Below are 8,838 nucleotides of genomic sequence, written 5' to 3'. Positions count from 1 at the left end.
TCAACGTGGGCTTGTGCAAGGCAGATGTAGAAACCAAGAAAAACGATTTTCTTATTTTCCGCGGACCGCCTGTACTTAACCACGGTCTAGTGGGCACCATTTATTTTGACTTGACGAAAGCTTTTGAAAAATTAAATTATCGATTGCTTCTCCTTAAAGTGCTGCAAAATGGTTTGTGCAATTGCTGCTGCAATTGGTTTGAAAGGCAACTTTCTATTCGAGTATAGTTTGCTAAGTTTCTTTATACATTATTCAGACCATTTACATCTTTGTTGGCAGTACCTGTGGCTCTGATTTAGGACCACTCCCGTTTTTGCTGTTCGTTAATGATTTGGCCGGTGCAAATTTAAAATCAGAAATTTCGATGTTTTTGATGGTTTCAAGTTGTTTGAAAGATTACAGTACGTAAATGACTGCTGTAAATGGCTGAAGAACATATATTTTATTCTTCAGTGTCGGGTTGCTAACATACGTAAAAAAATGAAGTGTGGTATCCTCTATCTGAAGGCGCGTCTAGACGATCTCTAGTTACAGTGTCTGATAATGACATTTATGCCCATTGCCTTGTTGGTTACGTAGGTTCAAGGTTGGATTCTAGCCTTCATGTATCCTGTATTGTCGAGCATGCCATGAGGTATTTAGGCTTAGTACCCAGGCCGACAAAACTGTTTGTTCCCCCTGAATGTTTAAGAACACTGTTTTGTGCACCGTTGAGACCACGACAACAATTTTTATCTATCGTCTGAAATTATATCTCTGCACAACAAAGCAACTTTATGACGCTTATTCGCTTATCGTTGTTGAAATTCGAATGTCATGTAAACTCACAGAAAATGTAGGACAAGAACATTTCAAAAAATAATGATTGAAATGGTGTTCATTTGCAGCCAGCCCGATTATTCAAGTAAAAGTCCTATTTCAATAATACAAAAACGGTAGTTCATTCAACCAAACACACACACACACACACACACAAACGCACACACGCGCACACACACACACACACACACACACACACACACACACACACACAGGCGCGCGCACGCATGCGCGCAGACACACGCACGCACACAGACACCTACACACACACACGCACGCACACACACATACACACGCACGCACACACACACATACACACACATAAACACACACGCAAGCACGCATGCACGCACGCACACACGCGCGCGCGCGCGTGCACGGATGCACGCAGACACACGCACACACACAGACACCCACACACGCGCACGCACACACACGCACGCACACACACACAGAGGTATTTCACAATCGTGTTAACGACGCGAATAGTCAAGTCGGCATAATAAACAAACGGATGCCTGTGCTGATCAAACATTTTGCTATTTTTTTATTAACGAAAATTATGTTGAACGCGCGCTGTCAAGCAGCTGCGGCGCACGCTCAGAATTCAGGGCAACGCGGTGATCCGCAGGACACGCAGATTTGAGCAGCGCGGCTACATGGAAGAACAGAAGGAGGTTTGGGCTGCTCCCATGGCGACAATTCCCCTGTGGGGCCCCGAATGCCCCCATTGAAGTCGGGACGCCTTGGCGTTGGGGAAAAAAACACGTTTCCAAGCGTCGATGTCCCATAATGGCCGAGCACCAGACCGAGAGGCGCGTTTTCTTTATAATTCTACTATTGTGTATCACGAAAACAAGCCAGAAGCTTATGTGGACACTCTAGATGATGCACGGAGACTTTATCAGTACATATGAAACCCCTGGGTATTGTATACTTATGTGAACTGATCTCTCGAGGGAACACGATGAGAATTATACGTTTCAATGCACCCTTTCATTTTTTATTCTGTTTAACCCGTTTATCCGTTGCTCTACGCAACAGTAAGGTTTGTGGAAAAAAAATTCAAACCAGGGATGTGCATGTTTTGCATTCATGTCATGCGCGCTTGTTCATTGTCGGTTGAATTTGCGGTAAATATAGACGGCCGCGCAAAAAGGAGTGCCGAGTGGCGGATTATGTTATTTGTTTATTAGGATACTAAGTCGCTTACGTGAGAAACTATTGCCCTTGAATTTTGTTATTGAGGTTTTTATATTGCGCTTCTCTAATACTTAAAAAAGTAAAGTTATTATGTTTGTAAGGGGATACGCTTTTAATAAACAAGCCAGTGTAAGTTTATATGCCATCCTCACGCCCGCTGAGATAACATGCATGTTTTGCGTTCCTGAATCAGCAATATGGCAGTTTCACATCGCTAGCAATAAGCTATATATCTTTTCAGCGAGCGTAAGCAACAGAGCGTCATGACACAAGAATTCTATAAATGCAGAACGAAAAGCTGGCGGCGTCATTTCAGAGTGTGATTTGGCCGAATTGCGCCGTCGTCTGCTGCAGTAGATTGGACAGTACTGCAACGAAAAGAGTAGAACACGTGAGGGTGCATCTACGTTCTGCCATATCATGCGCTCACTCACTCTACTCGAAGCTCCAGCAGTAAATGCCACTGAAGGCTTAAGACTGCAAGCGTCGAGACATAAAGCACAGTGACCATATATATATATATATATATATATATATATATACAATTACCGTGATGAGCTTAAACTTTAAAGCCGTACTGGGACAAAAAGTGATGTTTTCGTGGAACAATATTTCCATGTTTCGTAGTGTTAGTGGTGGCACGTTTTTCCCGATCAGTGTTTGTACTGCGGATGTGTGTTTGTGTGGCAAAGTATTGACCACTGCATTCGCCGTTATTCCTCGATCCACGCATGATGTTATTTTAGGCATCGATTTCTTGCAGGAGTGTGGTGCAACCGTTGACTGTCGAAGTGGGGAGCTTTCGGTACAGCGCGAGGTTATAACAGGACTCATGGAGAACTCGCCAGGTGAAGAAGGTGCCTTTTGTGTTTCGGAGGACATCGTCATTCCCACACTATGCGCTGTATGCGTTCCGGTCATTTGCTCTGGTGCCAACCCCGCCATATTTGATGCCGCGACGGGGCCGCTTAATTCGGCCTGTGTAAAGAAGAACGTTTTGGCTCCGCATTGTTTAGTGTCGGTAGTTGAAGGACACTCTGGATTATGGGCAATGAACTATGCGGCCCAGCCCATACTTCTCCCTTCTGGCATGAAGCTCGCTCTCTTCAAAGAAGAGACACCGGCGTTACTAGCTGTACTCGGAGCTGCAGACGAGTCCCTCCATCTCTGCCTATCGGACTCGAAACTACTTCAGATGGTGAGCAAGTCGCTCAGTACGAGTGAGCGCTACAGGTTACTGGATGTTCTATCCAAGCACTCGCAAGTGTTTGACTTTTCGCAGACTGACACGACGTCGCAAATTCCGACATCTCGAATACGCCATCGTATAAATACCGGATCAGCGCACCCTATACGACAGAAGCCGTACATAGTATCTCCGACTGAGCGCAAGATAATTGGCGAGCAAGTTCAGGAAATGCTGCACAAGGGGATAATTCAGGAGTCCGTGAGTCCCCGGGCTGTCATCCTCGTTAAAAGAAATATGGCAGTTGGCGATTCTGTGTTGATTATCGGCGGCTAAACAATGTTACCAAGAAAGATATCTATCCACTTCCGCGTATAGATGATGCCTTAGACTGCCTTCATTCGGCTTCTTACTTTTCTTCTGTAGACTTGAGATCCGGCTATTGGCAAATCCCGATGCATGCCGAGGATAAGGAAAAAACGGCGTTCGTAACACCCGATGGACTTTATGAATTCAATGTCATGCCGTTCGGCTTGTGCAACGCACCCTCCACCTTCGAACGATTCATGGATACTATTCTCCGAGGTCTAAAGTGGGAGATATGCATGTGCTACCTCGATGATGTTATTATTTTTGGACGCACATTTCACGAGCACAACACGCGTATTGGTATTGTACTCAGCTGCATACAGAAGGCTTGTGTTGTGCTCAACTCTAAAAAGTGTCATTTTGGTGAGCGCCAAGCCTTGGTGTTGGGACATCTTGTGGACAAAGATGGCGTCAGGCCTGAACCTGCGAAGACAGAGGCTGTTGAAGCATTTGAACCATCTCAGTCTGTCAAACAACTTCGCAGCTTTTTAGGGCTCTGCTCCTATTTTCGGCGGTTCATTCCTCGATTTGCTGACGTCGCTTATCCCTTGACCAGCCTCCTGCACAAGAACGCCGCTTTCGAGTGGACGCCTGATTGTTCTGCTTCCTTTCGACAGTTGAAGTTTCTGCTGACGTCGTGACCAATCCGTCTCACTTCCTGTGGGAAGACGGTCATGCAAGACCAACATCACGCATGTAGCCCGCCTGAAGCCGTTTATTCAACGAAGGCGCCACTGACTACTCGCCCGGAGGGCTTCGTCTGCGAGAGGAACCATGTTACAGTCAAAGGTAGTGGAGCGGCAGCATCAGCAGCAACAACATTAGGAGAGCAGCGAGGAAGAGAAGGACGACGTGTAGTATCGGCACCCACTTGCCCTACGGCTCACTGCAATAAATGCCTTCTACACACTCCGTAGAATATATATATTTGTTTACCTTACATTACATACTTAGATCAAGTTTGTACGCGCCAACCATGCTAACTTGCGATGAATAGTGTTAAGCATCGCACTGTGTAGCGCACGTGCGCGTTCCACTTGTGTGCGATGGAATCGAAACACAGCGTGCTATGATTTCGGCTAAAGTTCTTCAGCACTAACGTTAATGCGTCTTCGATGTCATACCATTCATTTGAAACATTCTATTAGGCACGCAAGCAGACATAGATTCATGTTTAAGTAATTCTTTAAATTAAATGATAAACTATTGTTACTTTCAACTATTGATAGATGTCATATTTTCAGCACTCGTATGAAACCCTCATCCTATCCTACTAGCCTCTTAAGAAACACATATGGGGTGGAGGTGTATCATTGAAAGGGGCTGAGAAGGTATTCGGTGTAAGCATTAAAACATGAAATGTTTTGTGATAACTTTATTAGACGAGGGTGGGGGGATAAACAAATGTCAGTAATACAAAAGTAGATGGTGAGAGAGGTAAAGAGAATATGAGGAGGTGGGGCACTCATTGCAATCAAAGAATTGTAGCCATTGAGAATTCGAAGCATGTGCAGTTGGAACGAATCCTCAAGACGGCACTGATATTGAGATATGCGACACCAAACAGGCGGTAAAAATGCACTGTCTTTTAATGAAACGACGAGCTATTCTTCCGAACACAAATATAAATTGAACGCTAATCAAGTTATTTGCACACTTTGGCATTGAATATCTCAAAGCAAATGGGGATAACCGATATTCTAATTGACATTAGGTTAAAAAAAAGCCGGCAGATCCCACGCCCCGTGGGAATCGGTGGTATGCGAAGCAGTGTGCGGGAAGCCAACGAAGTTAACCGAACGACCATGACAGCGCCAAGACGTAAGCGGCTGTTGCATGACCTACATGACACGCATGTCCTGACATTCATTGGTCATGACATTCATGTCATGAAGTATCATTTATGTCCGAACCCATTTCATTGGTTTCTGAGTGTTAATCTGTTTTTGCTAAGTCATTGTCCTTTTTGCTGAGTCATGCTCAGGATTATGGCTTCTACCATCATCCTTTAGGAGTTTCCTTCATTTAGTGCCCACGTCTGAACTGATTTTCGGTGGTTTTTGAGTGTTAATGACTTTTCGCTGAGTCATGCTCAGGATTATGACTTCTACCATCATCCTTTAGGAGTTTCCTTCATTTAGGTACCTATGTCCGAACCCATTTCAGTGGTTTTTGAGTGTTAATCCTTTTTTCGCGGAATTATTGTCATTAATGCTGAGTCATGCTCATGACTCTTACTTCTACTACCATCATTTAGTGTTTCATTCACTTAGTCGTCATCATCATCAGAAGCAGCTTATATTAATGTCGACTGCAGGACAAAGGCCTCTTCCTGCGATCTCCAATTACCCCTGTATAGCGCTAGCTGATTCCAACTTGCGCCTGCCAATTTCCTAACTTCATCACTCCACCAATTTTTCAGCTGTCCTCGACTGTGCTTCCCTTTTCTTGGTATCCATTGTGTAACCCTGATAGTTCACCGGTTATCCATCCGACGTATTACATGGCCTGCCCAGTTCCACTTTTCCCGCTTAATGTTAACTAGAATATCGGCTATTCCAGTATGTTCTCTGATCCACACCGCTCTCTTCCTGTCTCTTAACGTTAGGCCTAACTTTTTTCGTTCCATCGCTTAGTACACACGTCCAAATTGATTTCAGTGGGTTTTGAGTGGTAATATTTTTTCGCTTAATCATTGTCATTTTGCTGAGTCATCTACCATCATCCATTACTGTTTCATTCACCAACTACCCACGTGCAAACCAATTTCAGTGCTTTTTTATTGTTAGTCTTTTTTTCGCTGACGTATTGTCATTTTTGCTGAGTCACGGTCATTATTGAGAAAATTAGTAGAAAGCTATACGAAGCAAGGATAGTAGTTTAATGGGCCGTATAGACAAGCACAGTGTCAAAATAGACATTCAATACACAAGCACTGTGTCACGCGCGCGCAGGTAAATAGGAACACATCTCGCACGATGACCGCAAAATCGTTGTGGAAACGCCGGAGTGAAACAGCGCGCCAGCAGCAGCGGCCAAAGTGACCTTCGCGCTGTCTCTAATCTCGCTTCAACACGAACTAAATGTTGAAAGCACAGTGCATACGAAGCTACCGGCTTTGAAGCTATCCGGCTTGAAGCCAACCGGCTTTGAAGCTACGAAGCTATCGCTTTGAAGATGAGGCCTGCGCGGGCGCACACTTCGCCCACATCGCAGATCGCTTTTAAGATCACGCTATGAGCAGCAGCCACCGGAGCAGAACTCAACCCCCCCTCCCCCTCCCTCTCCGTCGCCTCGCCTCCGTGCCTCGCACGCGAAAGAGACGCTGCCGGCCTGCCTTGCTCCCTCGCGTGCGCTACATTGAGCCGCGATCGCCGGCTCACCCTCGGACGCTTTCACTTGCACACAAAGCGTACGGCGCGCATCGACTATTTTATCGCCGTTTGGACTTTATAAGGAACCTCACGGCGATGGCGACGGCAGAAATGCTCTTGGAATGTCCATATAATTGTTATCGCAATAAAATGGAGCTGGGCATACCATGTAATGCGTAGGGTAGATAACCGATGGAGATAACCGATGAAGTTACAGAATGGGTGCCAAGTGCAGGGAACCGCAGTCGAGGATGGCAGAAAACTAGGTGATGTGATGAAATTAGGAAGTTTGCAGGTAGACATTTGAATCAGCTTGCGCAAGACAGCGGTTTGGATATCGCAGGGAGAGGCCTTCGTCCTGCAGTGGACATAAAAATAGGCTGATGATGATGATGATGACGATGATGATCGTAAAGCTGGTGCCATCCTGTGAACTCATTTTAAGTGGACGTGCTCTGCGAACTCGCCGGCTACCAGGCGAGAATCACATTATGTACCGTAAAGTGATTACCAAGTTAAAGCTTGAGTAATAAAACGTTATGAATGAGTCAATTAGGTATTTATATTGCTCGTGCAAATCATGCCCACCACTAATTTAACTCAAATACGATATTGTACTATCTGCTACAGGCAGGTCTCAAGAATTTTCGATGACCCCCCCCCCCCCCCAAAAAAAAAAAGCCCGCAAGCCTTCACACTAGCTAAGACACTTCACGAGTTCTTTTAACGTCCTGGTAGCCTTCTGGACCCCTAAAAAGCTTTCTTAGATATGTGAACAATCAGTGCAAGTTGCAGACACACTGCTAAGGAAGGGCCCTACAAGGGACATGCGTGCTGGATGCATGTCATCAAGTTTGTACCACGTAATGTACAGAGATCATGTAAGCGATACCCTTGATATGCGGCAAAGCGTATGTGGGCTAAAGTGGTCTATGTATTCATCATCATCATCATCATCAGCCTATATTTATGTCCATTGCAGGACGAAGGCCTCTCCCTGTGGTCTTCAATTACCCCTGTCTTGATGCTAGCTGATTCCAACTTGCACCTGCGAATTTCCTAACTTCATCACCCCACCTAGTTTTCTGCCGTCCTCGACTGCGCTTCCCTTCTCTTGGTATCAATTCTGTAACTCTAATGGTCCACCGGTGATCTATGTACGCATTACATGGCCTAACCAGCCCCACTTTTTTCCGCTTAATGTCAACTAGAATATCAGCTATCCCCGTTTGCTCTCTGACCCATGCCGCTCTCTTCCTGTCTATTAACGTTAGGCCTGACATTTTCGTTGCATCGCTCTTTGTGCGGTCCTTAACTTGTTCCCAAGCTTCTTTGTTAATTTCCAAGTTTCGGCCCCATATGTCAGCACCGGTAGAATGCAATGATTGTATTTTCTTTTCAACGACAGTGGTAATCTCCTAGTTAGGAATTTGGAAATGCCTGCCGTATGCACTGCAACCCAATTTTATTCTTCTGTAAGTCTCTTTCTCGTGATCAGGGTCCCCTGTGAGTAATTGACCTAGATAAACGTACTCCTTTACAGAGTCTAGAGACTGACTGGCAATCCTGAATTCTTTTTCCCTTGCCACTATTGAACATTATCTTTGTCTTCTGCATATTAATCTTCAACCCCACTCTTACACTTTCTCGGTTTGGGACCGGGGGTAGGCGGGTTCAAATTCCCCCTCGGCAAGAAAGTTTATTTTCTTTCTTCCTAGTTTCCTTGCTACGCACCAGAAATTACGGCTGGCTTAAACAGCTTCACTATTAAAACAGTATGTTGCTTGTTAGTTGTCCTGTTCCAAGTTGCCGCTCACCCGCAGAGGTTGCTCAGTGGTTATGGCGTTGTGCTGCTGAGCACGAGATCGCGGGATCGGATCCCGGCCA

This window comes from Dermacentor silvarum, chromosome 3 (genome assembly GCF_013339745.2).
Source record: "Dermacentor silvarum isolate Dsil-2018 chromosome 3, BIME_Dsil_1.4, whole genome shotgun sequence".
Taxonomy (NCBI): domain Eukaryota; kingdom Metazoa; phylum Arthropoda; class Arachnida; order Ixodida; family Ixodidae; genus Dermacentor; species Dermacentor silvarum.
The sequence above is the reverse complement of the archived record's forward strand: the minus strand, read 5'-3'. Positions refer to the sequence as shown.